The 12,076-nt window shown below is 46.1% G+C and overlaps 1 pseudogene; it reads right to left on the bottom strand.

Moving 5' to 3' along the window:
- Positions 1-2,022: 2,022 nt before the first annotated feature.
- LOC149453974 (membrane-spanning 4-domains subfamily A member 4A-like) overlaps positions 2,023-12,076 on the bottom strand; it is a 45,642-nt pseudogene continuing 35,588 nt past the window's right edge.

Raw genomic sequence — 12,076 nt, 5'->3', positions numbered from 1 at the left:
AGGAGGAAAGGCTACATGAGCTCTAGCTACTGCATGTGAAAGCTCAAATTCAGACCAAAGATAAAATCAGATCAATTCCTAGCATTGAAACAAACATTTCCCCCCAAACCGTTCACTTCCCCTACCTCCATGTTTATTAGAGGCTATCCTTCCTGGGTCACTGTATGTAAAAAACCTCATGGGTATACAGGTAATGTTTGAAATAATAATAAAGTGAGGACAATGCAAAAATAAATGTGTAGGCAAGTCAAGTGGTCTGTCTGGAGGAAGGGGACTAGAGGCCTGATTTGGAAAGAAATGTGATTTGGATTCAGGATAAAGTTGCAGGACACAGGTTAGCCTAGGTTCACACTGCCACGATCAAATTTCAATCCAATTTTCAGTACGATTGTGTAGTGCAACTTGAATGTCATTTGCATATTCTATGGGGCCACTTCCTCAAACTAAATCTTTCCAAAATAGCTCTCATACTATTCCCTCCAGCCACTGCCCCCTCCCCTGACTTCTTCATCAAGATCAATAATATAACCATCAGTCCCTCCCCTCACCTAGTAAGGTGTAATTCTGGACTCCCATCTGTCCTTTCAGCCCTAAAGCCAATCTCTGTCCAAATTTTGTAGACTTCACCTCCACAACATCTCCAAGATACGCCCGTTCTCAACCTCTAAAACTACTAAGCAACCTATTAAGTCCCTTGTTATCTCTTGACTTGACTATTGTAACTCTCTCCTCATTGGCCTACCTCATCGCAGGCTATCCCCTCTTCAGTCTATCATTGAATGCTGCTACCAGACTCATCCACCTTATTAACCATTCCATATCTACCATCCCTCTCGGCCAATCCCTCCACTGGTTTCCCATTGCCCAATGAATAAAATTCAAAACAGTAACACTAACATATAAAGCGATTTATAACTCTGCCCCAAATTACATCACCAATCTTTTCTCCAAATATCACCCAAACCGTACTCTCTGCTCCTCCCATGACCTCCTGCTCTCTAGCTCCCTTGTCTCCTCCTCCGATGCTCGTCTGCAGGACTTCTCCAGAGCTTCCCCCATCCTCTGGAACTCTCTACCCAATTTATCAGACTATTGCCTACTCTGCCCACATTTAGGCGATCTGTGAAAACCTATCTTTTCAGGGAAGCCTATCCCGCCTTCAGCTAATAACGGAATCTTCTATTCATCCTATCAGTTCATCCCCCACAGTTATTACCTCTTGTACCACCAGCCCTTCTCTCTTAGATTGTAAGCTCCAAGGAACAGGGCCCCCCTAACACTCTTTTATTGAACTATATTGTTGCTGTATTGTCTCCCTCTATATTGTAAAGTGTTGAGCAAACTGTTGGCTCTATATAAATCCTGTATAATAATAAAACCAACTGATTAGTCTCATGTCAGTCTTTGGAAAGGCAGCATTTGTTTTTTTTGTTCTACAGATCATAATTCTCTGAAGAAATCTCAAATAATTTACCGGTCTGTCAAATGAGGTCTGTCTTAAAATCATCAAAAGCAGGGGTCTCCAAACCTTTGGAACAAAGGACCAGATTAATGTCCTTCAAACTTTAAGAAGGCCGGACTGTGGCCAGCGGCAGTAGAAAATGTCTTGGTATCAGTCAGAGTAAACAGAGTCCCCTTTTTGGTATTAGTGGGAGGAATAGTGCCCCGTCGTCGGTGTCAGTGAGAGGAATAGTGCCCCATCGTCAATGTCAGTGGGAGGAATAGTGCCCCATTGTCGGTGTCAGTGGGAGGAATAGTGCCTTATTGCAGGTGTCAGGGGCAGGAGCTATGCTCTACTGTTACTGACAGTTGGGGAAATAATGGACCCAGGGCCGGATAACAGCAAGCAAAGGGCCACATCTGGCCCCCAGGCTGCAGTTTGGAAAGCACTGGTCTAAAGCAAATAAAGTAACAAATAAGGGTAGGTGCTATAACTAGTGAAAAAAAAAAAGGTCTTGTAGAACTGTCAGGAAGACCATAAATAAAGCAGCACACTAAAATTGATGTAAGATGGATATATTGTAGCATCAATGTAGTACATACAAATATATACTCTATATATACACCTGCATGTGTGTTTATTTTTTAATGTGCCCCAATATAGCATAACTATACTATGCAAAAAGTACTACCTATAGCTATAAGAAAACAATAGTCATTAACTGTATAAAGCAATGGGAAAACTTTCAATAGAAAAAAGATAACATGAAGATATGAAGGATTAACCATAGATGTAGAGTAGACAAATGGTACTGATAGAGGTGAAAAAGACAATCCCCTTTCTCGGGTCAAGTCCCACCTCCTGGTCAGTCCAACACATTAAGAAACCTATTTTGGCAATAATAATCACTTTTATAAAATCAACCTAAGAATTGACTAATATTGATAAATTACTGATTTGCAATAATTAGAAAGCAATCCAAAAGAAAACTGATCCATCCCATAAATTATGCAAGTGACAGGTGCTCTTTATTAATGGATTGGTCAAGGTTTAACTACATTGACTATATATGCTGGTGGTGGTGGAGCATAAGTGGTAGTAACAGGAACGGCACCAGGATTCATGGCAAAGGCGACATCATTCTGTAACACAAATGCCTTCAGAAGAGAAGAGAACATTAAAATACAGGATATTATTTTTGAGGAGGAGCAAAATATTTTGACCACAATTTAAGACTGGAGGATACAATGACAAATTTCTGAGAAATGCAAATCATAGAAGGAAAGTTCTTTGATATGAATATAATCCACAATATAAAATAAAAAACAAGATGAAGCTGTATTCATTTTATTATTACGTTTTTAGAACAATACTCTAAAAAGGTAAAATAAAAAAAAAAAAATCTAATTTGTTACAGAAATATTTGGTTATATTTACTCTTGTTTGAGGCAGGGCCGTCTTTAACACTGGGCAAAAGGGGCAGCTGCCCCAGGCCCAGTTATTGTTGTGGGGCCCTTAGTAAGTTTTGTTTACTTAGTTTTTCTCTGCTATACCGTGTGATTATCATCACATAGTACTTTGCGCCTCCCCTGCGTAGCGTGACCTCGCACGTGACTTTAAGACGTCTTGTGCGGGTGTCACATGAAGCTTTGGAAGGTTTTAGGCATTTCTTTAGACATGGAATGCTGGAAATCTTTAAAGAAGGACTCAGATTATTTTTTAACCACTTGAGCCCCAGAGGATTTACCCCCCTTAATGACCAGGCCTTTTTTTGCTGTTTGGCGCTGCACTAATTCAAATGATAATTTGAATAAATTACAGCATCGTATAGATGCTGTAATTTATGCCTTTTTTTGCTATACAGCGCTGCACTAATTCAAATGATAATTGCACGGTCATGCAATGCTGTACCCAAACGAAATTTACGTCCTTATTTTCACACAAATAGAGCTTTCTTTTGGTGGTATTTATCACCTGTGCGCTTTTTATTTTTTGCGCTATAAACAAAAAAACCACAAAAATTTTGAAAAATAACAATATTTTCTACTATCAGCTATAAAAAATATATCGTAAAACTCAAAGTTAGTCATAAATTTAAGCCAAAATGTATTCTGCTACATGTTTTTGGTAAAAAAAATCCCGTGCATTAGCGAGCAAACTGGCGCTATCTAGGAGGGGCGCTAATACTATCGGAAGTCACCAGTGACACTAATACAGTGATCAGTAAAAATCTGTTCACTGTAATCAATGACACTGGTGACAGGGCAGTGAAGGGGTTAACTGGGGGGGGGGAGGGGGGCGATCAAGGGGTTAAATGGGATTTCTGGTGCACTAGCGGGCAAACTGGCGCTATCTGGGAGGGGCGCTAACACTATCGGAAGTCGCCAGCGACACTGATACAGTGATCAGTAAAAATTGGTTCACTGATCAGTGACACTGGTGACAGGGCAGTGAAGGGGTTAACTGGAGGGGGGGGTGATCAAGGGGTTAAACGGGATTACTGGTGTACTAGCGGGCAATCTGGCGCTATCTGGGAGGGGCGCTAACACTATCGGAAGTCGCCAGCGACACTGATACAGTGATCAGTAAAAATCGGTTCACTGATCAGTGACACTGGTGACAGGGCAGTGAATGGGTTAACTGGGTTGGGGGAGATTAAGGGGTTAAATGGGATTACTGGTGTACTAGCGGGCAATCTGGCGCTATCTGGGAGGGGCGCTAACACTATCGGAAGTCGCCAGCGACACTGATACAGTGCTCAGTAAAAATTGGTTCACTGATCAGTGACACTGGTGACAGGGCAGTGAAGGGGTTAACTGGGGGGGGGTGATCAAGGGGTTAAACGGGATTACTGGTGTACTGGCGGGCAAACTGGCCCTATCTGGGAGGGGCGCTAACACTATCGGAAGTCGCCAGCGACACTGATACAGTGATCAGTAAAAATTGGTTCACTGATCAGTGACACTGGTGACAGGGCAGTGAAGGGGTTAACTGGAGGGGGGGGTGATCAAGGGGTTAAACGGGATTACTGGTGTACTGGCGGGCAATCTGGTGCTATCTGGGAGGGGCGCTAACTCTATCGGAAGTCGCCAGCGACACTGATACAGTGATCAGTAAAAATTGGTTCACTGATCAGTGACACTGGTGATAGGGCAGTGCAGGGGTTAACTGGGGGGGGGGCGATCAAGGGGTTAAACGGGATTACTGGTGTACTGGCGGGCAAACTGGCCCTATCTGGGAGGGGCGCTAACTCTATCGGAAGTCACCAGCGACACTGATACAGTGATCAGTAAAAATTGGTTCACTGATCAGTGACACTGGGTGACAGGGCAGTGAAGGGTTTAACTGGAGGGGGGGGGGGGCGATCAAGGGGTTAAACGGGATTACTGGTGTACTGGTGGGCAATCTGGCGCTATCTGGGAGGGGCGCTAACTCTATCGGAAGTTGCCAGCGACACTGATACAGTGATCAGTAAAAATTGGTTCACTGATCAGTGACACTGGGTGACAGGGCAGTGAAGGGGTTAACTGGAGGGGGGGGGGCGATCAAGGGGTTAAACGGGATTACTGGTGTACTGGCGGGCAAACTGGCGCTATCTGGGAGGGGCGCTAACTCTATCGGAAGTCGCCAGCGACACTGATACAGTGATCAGTAAAAATTGGTTCACTGATCAGTGACACTGGGTGACAGGCAGTGAAGGGTTTAACTGGAGGGGGGGGGCGATCAAGGGGTTAAACGGGATTACTGGTGTACTAGCGGGCAATCTGGCGCTATCTGGGAGGGGCGCTAACTCTATCGGAAGTCGCCAGCGACACTGATACAGTGATCTGTAAAAATTGGTTCACTGATCAGTGACACTGGGTGACAGGGCAGTGAAGGGGTTAACTGGAGGGGGGGGGGGCGATCAAGGGGTTAAACGGGATTACTGGTGTACTGGCGGGCAAACTGGCGCTATCTGGGATGGGCGCTAACTCTATTGGAAGTCGCCAGCGACACTGATACAGTGATCAGTAAAAATTGGTTCACTGATCAGTGACACTGGGTGACAGGGCAGTGAAGGGGTTAACTGGAGGGGGGGGCAATCAAGGGGTTAAACGGGATTACTGGTGTACTGGCGGGCAATCTGGCGCTATCTGGGAGGGGCGCTAACTCTATCGGAAGTCGCAAGCGACACTGATCAGTAAAAATCGCTTCACTGATCAGTAACACTGGTGACAGGGCAGTGAAGGGTTAACTGGAGGGGGGGGGGGGCGATCAGGGGGTTAAATGTGTCCTAGAGTGTTCTAACTGTAGTGTAGTGCTTGTGTACTCACTTTTTGGATGTCTTCTTCTCTGTCTGGAACGGAATGTGTCCAGGCAGAGAAGAATGACATCATATCCTGCCCTGTGTGTATGTCAACACAGGACAGGATAGGACAGGGACCGATCATGTGATTTCAGCCAGAAATCACTGGCTGAAATCTAATGATTGATCCCTCCTGGATCGAATCGGATCACCCGCGGGTCGGCGGGAGCGCGCGCGCGCGCCCCCTGCCGGCGAAAGTGTCGGGAGCGCGGAACCCGTTTTTAAACGTGGTTTTGCGCTCCACTGCCGCCCTGCACACGTATATACACAGTGGCAGGGTGGCAAGCGGTTAACCAGCTTGTCGATTCATTCTTGGCAAAGTTGCTTTCTCCATGAGCTTGACAATTTCTTCTTGCAGGTTGCGCAGTTATTTTTAACCTCCCCTGGGCCCTCTCTTTCCTTTCTTCCACCAGAGAGGCCACCTAACAGAAGAAGCAGAGGGCATAGGATCCCCTAGTAAACCGGTGTACTCTTGTGTTTGCCACCCTGGAGTGTCTCCTTGCAAACAGAAAAGAACCCTCAGAAGGTGCGACTACTGCAGAGTGAGACAACATGGAGGAGAAAAAACAAACATGCTGTAACAGTGGAAAAGCATTTAGTCAGCCGTATGACTCCTACCTTGGTGCTGTCCTCCCCCTGCCCTGACAGATCTGCCTCCATTGTGGTCCACCGCCACCCTCAGCAGCGACTTTTCATGTGGGGCACCACCCTCTCACCTGGTCCACCATGAATTTTGAGCGGCTGTGTGTTGGGCTGGTGTCCTGTCCGCCTCTTCCAAGATGGCAGCAACCGCTTCCTTGTTGCCGGAGTGCATGGGCTCCAGGAAGTAACGTCACATGTAGGCCGGCGAGCCATAATGATATCACTGCTGTGATGGCACCGAACAGGAAGCTGGCATCCTGCTCTAGCAAAGGTAAGGAGCACCTATAGGGTTGAGGCCATCAGGCCCCCAAGGTTCAGTGTGAAGGCCAGCAACACCCCTTGTGTGCCTGCCTGCAGCTATACAAAAGAAGGTTGCCCCCCTTGTCTTGCCAAAAAAAATAAGGGAATTCCAAGGGATTTACCTGGATGCAGTCTGCCTGCAAGGCCCCTGCCTTGCCCGGTAGAAGGGCAGCCACATCCAGGAAGCCTCTGTACCCAGCCAGACAGCCTTGAAAATAAACATTACAGTAAGTATGATACAATTTTTCCTACATGAGAGGAGGATATCTGTGATAAATAACTAGCTGACAGGGTGGGTAGATGCAAAAAGAGAAAACTTTAATCTAAGCTCTTCACTCAAAATCTACTGTATACAAGATTCCTGGATCAACTTTGCAATGCCTCAGGAAAGTAAGAAATGGTAACCAAGAGGCAACCTGCAAATCATTTCCATGGAAGATCCTGGAATAAAGCCACCCAGGAAGCTGAGAATGACCTAATAGAATGTGCCATCACCACAACTGCTGGCTCTATTCCTGCAGTTCTTTGTAGAAGGTTTGCAATTCAGCCAGCTAAAGTTCTGGAAGTAATCTCCTTCCTTCTGTTTTTCCTGCTTGGTATTACAAACAGGCTTTCCCATGCCTGAAATGAAGCTCTGGCCAAGAGGTATTTTTTTCATTTTCTGGAAACATTGAGTTTGTGCAAGGCACCTGTCTGTAACTCTGGAAAATTAGGCAAGGCTCAAGTTTCTGATAGGTAAAATGATGTTGTTACCTTGGGAATGAACTGCTCCACCAGTCACAATTTCTCCCTGTCCAGGAAAAACAAAATATAGATCTCTGAAGCTCCGGGGACCTGAAGTTCCAACACTCTTCTCCTGGAGGTTTCCACCAGCAGAAAAACTGCCTTGTAAGTTATATCCCACAGCAAACACTGCTCTATGGAAGCAAAAGGCTGCTTTGAGAGAAACTCTAGTAGTACAGGCAAATCCCATTAGGGAAATGTTCATTTACTGAGGAAATGGATTTTGAACAGGGTTCTGAGGAATTGGACTACTAGCGGTTCCTCTGTCCACTTGACCTTTTGTTATTGCTAAGATGGATGCCACCTGTATTTTAGGGAGCTCAGGCTTAACCTCAGATTTAGGTCTGTAAAAAATCCAGAAGATCTTAAACAGATGGGAAGGAACTTTACTAATGTTATTTATTCAAAGATATGGGATCACTTTTGTGATGGAGAGGTAGGTGTAGAGTTCAAACGAGGTCAGGACAGGTCAGGTTGGCAATGGAATCAGAGTACACAAACAGCAGATGAGGGGATTGGGAAGACCAGAAGGCAGTGTCTCCTAGTGCAGCATCAGTTTAAATAGCACACCTGATGCCAGTCTGACGGCGGGCGCGCACACCGGTGAGTGACCGCGCGCACATTTGCATGCATGCGAAAAGATCCGACTGCCAAGGACCTGACACTGGCGTATAACTGGCGCCTGCGCATACTTTGCTTTCTTTGTCAGCCAGCATAACTATACAGTAATCGTGAGGGAGCTACGCTGTCCTGGAAGATTCCTGGAATTACAATTAACAGGTAAATAACTGCATTTTCCCAAGTCATCTTTCAGGACAGCTTCACATGAGACGATTGAATAGGAACACGTACATTAGGGTGGGGCTGCCGCTTGCAAGACCTTCCTGCCAAACGCCTGGTCCTTGTTGGCAATCAGGTCCAACTGGTAGTGCCTGGCAAAGGTGCTGAAGCTGAACCATGTTGCAGCCCTGCAGATCTGTCCGGGGGAGTCACCAGCTCTCTCTGCCCACATAGCTGCTGTGGCCCTAATAGAATGTGCTTTCTAGCCAGGTAGTGGCACCATTGACATTGTTTTGTATCCTTCTGAGATGGCTTCTTTTATCCATCTTGCGATGGTGCCTTTAGAGGCATTGTATCCCTTCCTTGGTCCTTGAAATAAGACAAAGAGGCTGGGTGAGCATCTCTATGCTTTAGTGTGCTCAATGTATGCGATTAGGCATTTTCTTACATCTATTTTGTTGTAGTCTCTTTCTTTGGCGTTGCTCAGGCTCCTGCAAAATAATGGTATTACAATTTCTTGTACTCTATGGAAATTCATTGTGACCTTTTGGAAGGAATCCCTGATCCGCATGGAGGATGATCCTATCCAACAGAATTGTGCGGTAAGGCTCTATCACTGACAGTGCTTGCAGTTCGCTGACTCTGCAAGCAGAGACTAGGGTGACTTTGAGGGTCAAGTGCCTGAGAGAACATTTTCCCAAGGGTTCAAATGGCTCATGCTGTAAACTTTTTAAAACTGTACCTATATCCTAGAGAGGGCATTTAGGTACGCACGGGACTCTACATCTGAAGATTGCCCTCAGTTATCTGACCAACAGGGGATCCTCTGCTAGCTTCAACTCCAGGACGTTAGACAGGACAGCTACTTGCACTTTGAGTGTATTAGAGGCTAAGTTCTTGTCTGCCCCAGCTTGGAAGAATTTGAGAACTGTAGGCATTTGTAGACTTTTTCCTCCACTCTCTCTGATAAGCCTTTTTTAGCTAGCCTGCGCCGCTCAGAGGCCATGCTGTCAGAGAAAACTTTTCCGGGTGTGGGTGTACCTACGCCCTCCCTGTACTAGTAGGTCCTCCATAGGTGGAATCGTCCATGGGTCCGTTAGGCTCAGCTTCGTCAGGAAGGAGAACCATGACCTTTTGGGCCAGAATGGAGCGATCAGGATGACTCTGGCCTGAGACGTCTGTATTTTCTGTACCACTCTTGGTAATAGTCCGAATGGTGGAAATGCGTAAAGGGGGTCCTCCTCCCATGGCTGGGCCAGTGCATCTGTCCCTGCACTTGAGGGTCTCTTTGAAGGCAGAAATACATCCCTAGTTCTGCGTTCCTTTTGTTTGCGAAGAGATCTATGGAGGGAGTGCCCCATCTGCTGCAGATTTGGGTGAACGCTGTGCAGCTGAGGCACCATTCTCATTGATTTCCTCTCAGCTCAGCTGGTCCGCTAACAACTTTAGGTCTCCCTTCAGATGGACTGCCATGATTGATTTTAGGTTTCTTTCTGCCCAGGTCAGGAGGGTTTCTGCCAATTTCATTAGTTTTGGAGACCACCCCTGCATGCTTGCGTCTGTAGTGACTTTTGTTCGGTTGGATTGTTTCCATCTGCTTCCGGCTCCCAACATGTCAATATTTACCCACCACTCCAACGACTCTTTCACTTTGCGCCTGAGGTGAATGCAGGAATTTCAGAGATGCCTAGCTGCCATCCCAGTGGGAGGGGACGTGATTCTGTATCGTTCTGGAGTGTAGTTGGACCCATCTGCCAACTGGTGTCCCCCAGAGGCTCCTCGTATCTTGTTGTAGTCAAAGCACTTTTTCTGGTGATATAAGCCGGTGCTTGTTGAATCCAGAATGTATCCCAAATATGTGATTCTGTTGGAAGGGACTAACTGATTTCTCTGCGTTTATTAGCCATGCTACATTTTCCAAGAAGGATATTGTATGCTCCATATGGCATTTCAGAGCTCTTGCCATGTTCGCAAACAAGAGTAGGTCCTCCAAGTAGGGGATAACCATTATCCCTTCTAGCCTCAAGGCTTGCAGAGGTTCTGCTAGAATTTTTGTTAATATCCTTGGTGCTGAAGACAGACAGAAGGGAAGTGCTTTGAATTGGAACAAGATTGTTCTGTTCTTGCCCATTAGCACGAATCTTAGGAACTTCCTTGATTCTTCCCTTATCGGGATGTGAAGATATGAATCCTTTAGGTCTATTGATGCCATGAATACTCTGGGAGGGAGATTTCTTTTGTTGTGTAAAATGTCTCCATGCAAAATTTTTGGGGTTTTACGAATTCGTTCATTTTCTTTAGGTTGAGTATCATTCTGTATTTCCAAGACGTCTTCCTTCTTAGAAAAAAATGGGAGTAGAATCCCTTTCCTTCCTCCAACTAACTGACCACATTCTGTTGGAGCATTTCTTCCATGGAGGTTCACAAGTATGTCCGCCTTTTCCTCCTCCCTTGGCAGTGGAGTCGCAAGGAACCTGTGAGGGGGGAGTTGTGAAAATTCTATCCTGTAGCTGTTTCAAATTGTGTCCAAGATAAATACATTCTGGGTAGTCTGTAGCCATTGCATGTGAAAGTGTCCCTGCCTTCCTCCCGTCTGGCTCCGCCAGTCACTTAGGTTTTGTTCTAGTTGGGGTTGAAGAGGAAACCTCCCTTCTCCTTTCCTCTTTTTGAGACCCAGCCTTTCTTCTGGCCCTGAAATCTGGCATCTCTCGTTGCGTGTTGCCTGTTGAGATTAAAAAATTTCCATCCCGCTTGCCTGCTGGGAACTGGAATTCCCTACCTTTTGTCGACAGACCTCTTGAGGACTGAAGTCAGTTCTGGCGCGAAGAGGAGCTTTCCCTCGAAGGGCAGGCCACAGAGTCTGGATTTGGAAGCGATGTCCCCCTGTCAGGATTTCAACCAAATGGCTCTTCGGCCTGAGTTTATAAGTGGACTTGATCTTGCTGTGTATTTGATGGTTTCAGATGATGCATCTGATATAAAGGCCACTGCTTTTTCCAAAACCAATAGTGATTAAGAATTTCTTCTGCCGGTGAGAGCGGAGCTGGCCCAGCCATACATCTAGGGTTCTGGAAACGCAGGTTGTTGCTATTGCTCGTTTACCGCGGATGCTTCCCATGCTCTCCTGAGGAATGTGACAGCCTTGCAGTCCATTGGGTCCTTTAGGAAGCCTCTGTCTTTGAAGGATAAATCCATGGATTTCGAAGTCTTCGAGAGAGGAGCATCCGGTTCCGGGCAAGATTCCCACATAGACACATCTTCCTCTTTAAATGGATATCGCCTTTTAAGATTTTTAAGAAAAAAGGCTTTCCTTTCCGGCTTTTCCTATTCCCTTTTTATGGTAGACCATAGGGTGGAATAGACTGGGAACAGGCGGCCACTTCTCTTTTGTAGCCCTGCGTATAGGTGGTCATGCAGAGAGAGATCCGGTTGTTCCTCTTCTAGGTCTAGAGTGTACTAGACTACTTTCAGGAGGCCTTGTGTGTCTTCTACTAGAAAAAGGAACCTTTGCAACTTGTGATCCTGTTCTTCCATCTCGCTTTCCTCAGAGTCGGAACTGCCAGAAAGTTCCTCTTCTCGGTCCGCAACATTGCCATGGGTCCTGTTTTCTCTTCTTGACCGGTGGGAAAATGCCTAAGGTGCTGGGTTGAGGCCGTCTGGGGTTGGTTCCTGCATCTGTTCTCTAAAGTTTTGGACATCTTCTGAGTCATGTTTTGTAGAAAATCTGTGAAGAGGGACCAGACTCTTTTTTGATCAGCTTATCGATGTACTCCTGACACAGCTGC

The sequence above is a fragment of the Staurois parvus genome, unplaced genomic scaffold (assembly GCF_062004578.1).
Source record: "Staurois parvus isolate SC_StPar_1 unplaced genomic scaffold, SC_StPar_1.0 ptg000443l, whole genome shotgun sequence".
Lineage (NCBI taxonomy): Eukaryota > Metazoa > Chordata > Amphibia > Anura > Ranidae > Staurois > Staurois parvus.
The sequence above is the reverse complement of the archived record's forward strand: the minus strand, read 5'-3'. Positions and strand labels throughout refer to the sequence as shown.